We start from the raw sequence: 4,686 nt of genomic DNA, 5'->3' as shown, positions 1-4,686 counted from the left end.
GAAATAGATGTATCACCAAGGCTTATAAGTTTAGGTTCTTCCTGTCACCCATCCTTTCATTTGGTAAGCAATATGGAGCCTGAGAATATTTCTGAAGAAGGTGTAACAGGATAGGGATTGTGCTTTAGTGAAATTAAACAGCAACATCCTCAAAAATCTAAAATAGGAATCCAAGGAGGGTTGTATTCAGAAATGCAGCCATGAGATTTGGAAACGATTGGGTGAATATGACCCCATACATAGTTATCACAATATTATCAACTATTACATATGTTCCCTGTGCTATAATTTACATCTCCATGACTATTTTGTAACTATCAATTTGTACTTCTAAATCCCTTCTCCTTTTTCAACCATTCCCTGCAACCCCCCTCCCTTCCAGTAACCTTTAAAATATTCTCTATATCTATTACTCTGCTTCTATTATGCTTCTTTTGTTTTGTAGATTCCATATATAAGTGAAATCACATAGCATTTGTCTTCCTCTGACTTATTTCACTCAGCACAATACCCTCTAGGTCCATCCATGTTGTTACAGATGGCAAGATTCCATTCCATTCCATTGTATGTATGCTCTACTTCTGTATCCTTTCGTCTGTTGATGCAACTTAGGTTGCTTCCATATCCTGACTATTAAATAATGCTGCAATAAATATATGGATGTATATGTCTTTTCAATTTAGTGTTTTGGTTTTCTTTGGATAAAGTAGAATTGCTGGGTCCTTCTTTGTCTCTTATTAGATAGCCTTTGTTTTAAAGTCTATTTTGTCTAAGTATTGCTACCCCAGCGTTTTGTTTCCATTTTCATGAAATATCTTCTTCTATTCCTGTACTTTTAGTCTGCTTCGTTTGATCTGAAGTGAGTCTCTTATAGACAGCATATGTAAGGGTCTTATTCTGTCATCCATCCGGTCTCCACATGTCTTTTGGAGCATTTAATCCATTTGCATTGAAAGTAATTGATATGTGAGTCATCCTCCTGATGGTCTTGGTATTTCTGTCTCAGTGCCACTGATAGCTGGATGTCTTCAGGAAATGCTAAAATTGGGCACCCTGCTCCCAACTTTAGAGCCACAGCTGTTATGCCAGATGGTCAGTTCAAAGATATCAGGCGCCGAAACCGGTTTGGCTCAGTGGATAGAGCGTCAGCCTGAGGACTGAAAGGTCCCAGGTTCGATTCTGGCCAAGGGCATGTACCTTGGTTGTGGGTACATCCCTGGTAGGGGGGGGTGGTGCGGGAGGCAGCTGGTCGATGTTTCTTTCTCATCGATGTTTCTAGCTCTCTATCCCTCTCCCTTCCTCTCTATAAAAAAATCAATAAAATATATTTAAAAAAAGAAAAGCCACATTTCTTAAAAAAAAAAAAGGTATCAGCCTATCTGACTACAGAGGAAAATATGTATTCTTCTTTTACCCCTCTTTGCCTTTGTGTGCCCCATGGAGATCATTTCTTTCATTGATAGAGCAGCAGAATTTAAGAAACACAACTGCCAAGCGATTGGTGCTTCTGTGGATTCTCACTTCTGTTACCTGGCATGGGTCAACATACCCAAGAAACAAGGAGGACTGGGCCCCATGAACATTCCCTTGGTGTTGGGCCCCAAGTTCACCACTGCTCAGGACTATTGGGTCTCAAAGGCCGATGAAGGCATCTCATTCAGGGGACTCTTTATCACTGTATTCTTCACCAGATCACCGTAAGCATCCCTCCCTGTTGGCCGCTCTGTAAACAAGACTCTGAGACTAGTTCAGGCTTTTCAGTTCCCTGGCAAACATCGGGAAGTGTGCCCAGCTGGCTGGAAGCCTGCCAGTGATACCATGAAACCTGACGTCCAAAAGAGCAAACAATATTTCTCTAAGCAGAAGGAAGTGCTGGGCTGTTTTAGGGTCATGTGGCAGTGGATGGCCATGAGAACAAAACCTCTTTTGACTATTGCCAAGCTTAAAACACAAGATCTTAGACTTAACCCAGATGTAGTATGGGACATGACAGGCCTTTCCTGCAGGGTTGGGGGGATGGGAGGGAGGAGCAGCCAATTTTCTTTCTTTGGAGGAAATAGCCTGAACTTATGGAGCAGGCAGAAGATGTAACTAGAAAGCTATTGGGTCCCAAGCTGTAAAGGCCACAATTGACAGACTGAAGAGTCTGGATTATAGTCTGGAAAATTATATTGCTTCTGTTCTATTCTTTTTTCTCCCTCTCCTTTTGGGACTCCGATTACATATACATTATACTTTATACCTAATCTCAAATCTCAAATGCTCTTTGTTTATATGTGTTTTGTCTATCTTCACTTTAATCTCTAACATTTTCTTCTTTTACTAGGTTTGGATTTAGTTTGTGCTTCCTTATCTAACTCTGTAAGGTGTAAAATTAGGTATCAATTCTAGATATTTTTTAATGTACACATCAATAGCTATAAATTTCCTTAGGGAGCACTGCTTTCATTGCATTCTGTAAATTTTGGTATGTTGTGGTTGTTTTTTATTTATCTCTAAGTAATTTCCAATTTCTCTTGTGATTTCTTCTTTAACCAACCCTTTGTTGCCTGAGAATATGTTTTTAAATTTCTACTTATTTGTAAATTTTTCAGTTTTCTTTTTGTTATTTTTTATTTGTGTGTATGTGTCCACAAGCAAAGACAACACTTGGATTTTTAAATACATTAGTCCCTTAAGTAGAAAACAAAAAGTGGAGCTACAAACCAAAGTTACAATAGTACTAACTTTTATAATTGTCCATGTACTTACTTTAATAGATATCTTTTCATATGGCTTTAAGTTTACCTAGGAATGTCTTAATTTCTCCCTCATTGTTGAAGGACAGTTTTGTGAGATATAAGATTCTTGGCTGACAGCATTTTTCCTTCAATGCTTTGAATATAGCAATTCACTACCTCTGGTGTCCAAGGTTTCTGATGTTTCTGCTCCTGATCTTATTGGCAAAAATATAATGAAAGCTATCTTCCTCTCTGCTTTATAGATGTTAATAATGTACCTTCCCATGTCTTATGAAATAGATATTTTCTTATAGTATTGTGATATCAGTTAAGTTGTAGCATATTTTTAAACCAATCAGAATTTAAGGAAAATGAATTGAATGTTTTAATGGTAGATTTTCAAATTATAAATGAAAAGGTCACTGATGCATCCTACAGATTTTAATTTATAATAAAGCAAATGATAATCTTTAGTATTGCACATAAACAAAAGGTCTTTGTGGTCTTTTAATTTTTTTTAGAGTAAAGATATCTTCAGAATAAAAAGTGAGGAAACCACTATGGTTTATTACTAGCCATGAAAGGCTGGTTTCTTGCTCTGACTTTATAAAGCAGCATTGTAATAAAATTACAAAAACAAAAAACAAACAAAAAAAACTCCTATTGAAGGTGCTGGCTGGGCTGAGGTTTTTGTCCTTGTAGCCCATAAACAGATTTGTGGTGACTTATCAGACTTGTACTTGTTAGCTTGTTGTCACTCCCACACCCCCTCCTCTGGCCCCCACCACCTCCATTTTTTTTCTTTTATTTACTCTTTTTTCTCCATTAGTTATAATTTTTCTTTCCTCTCTATTTCCATGTTTCTTTATTCTTTTTGTCTTCTTTCAGTTTTTATTTTTTCTCCTTTTTCTTTGAATTTCCTCAAATTTTTTGTTTTCTATTTTTTTCATTTGTCTTTATTTTTCTGTTTTACTCATTTTTATTTTTATATTCTTAGTATTTTTAGTTAGCTTTGTGAGTACAGTTGGTATATTTAGTATTGTCAGTAGAATTAATATACTTAGCATAGTTAGTATTTATTTTCATAGGTAGTGAGTCTATTTAGTATTGTTAATGTTAGTATTAGCATAACTAGTTTTGTTCTTTAGCATAGTTAGTAATAATAGTTAGCAGAGTTTTTTGGTATTGTCGATTAGTATAGTTAGCAAGTTACCATATAGATGACCTTGCAGCCATCTCTGTGGACCAGGAGCCCCAAAGTGGGCATTACAAGTTCCTCAACACCATTGCAGGAAGCAGCCAAGGGGAGGTTGGACTGACACGTTCTGAATGGTACAGAAATGGCTGTCAAAGTCATCAATCAGCGGGGCTCCTCCAGCCTTCAGAGGCTTCCCCGGCAGGATTTCCATGCATGAAGGCATCCCATAACCAATATAGTCAAGTTATCGGAGGTGACTGGAAGCAGCAGAAAACTCTTCATCATTATGGAGCACCTAAGTGGAGGGAACATATCCAGTCCCCCGGAGGACCACTACCGCGTGCCCAAGAATGAGGCCTGAGGCATTTTCCATCAGCTGGTATCACCTGTGCAGCACAGCCACCAAAGTGGCATGGTCCACAGGGACCTGAGGCAAAGAACATGCTCGTTGATGCTCATAGGAACGCCAAAATGGTGGACTTTGGACTCAGCAATTTGGGGGCGATAAGGTGAGGACATTCTGTGGCATCCTCTCTTATGCTGCCCCAGAACACTTCTTGGGCCAAAAAATATGATGGCCCCGTGGTAGATATATGGAGCCTAGGCGTGGTTCTCTATACAATGGTCACTGGGAACCTGCCGTTCATGGAAAAGAACTTCGGAAAGCTGCAGCAAAGGATTGGGAGCAGAAAACAAATACCTCGTACCATTGTTCCTATCTTTTGAATTGGAAATGACGTTTTTAAAATGGTTGATTCTCATCCAAGG

At 38.3% G+C, this 4,686-nt stretch overlaps 1 pseudogene; it reads left to right on the top strand.

Annotated features, from left to right (window-relative positions):
- Positions 1-1,022: 1,022 nt before the first annotated feature.
- Positions 1,023-4,272, top strand: LOC103287724 (peroxiredoxin-1-like; annotated as a pseudogene).
- Positions 4,273-4,686: the final 414 nt, after the last annotated feature.

This window comes from Eptesicus fuscus, chromosome 19 (genome assembly GCF_027574615.1).
Source record: "Eptesicus fuscus isolate TK198812 chromosome 19, DD_ASM_mEF_20220401, whole genome shotgun sequence".
NCBI lineage: Eukaryota > Metazoa > Chordata > Mammalia > Chiroptera > Vespertilionidae > Eptesicus > Eptesicus fuscus.
This window is presented reverse-complemented; position numbering and strand designations above follow the sequence as displayed.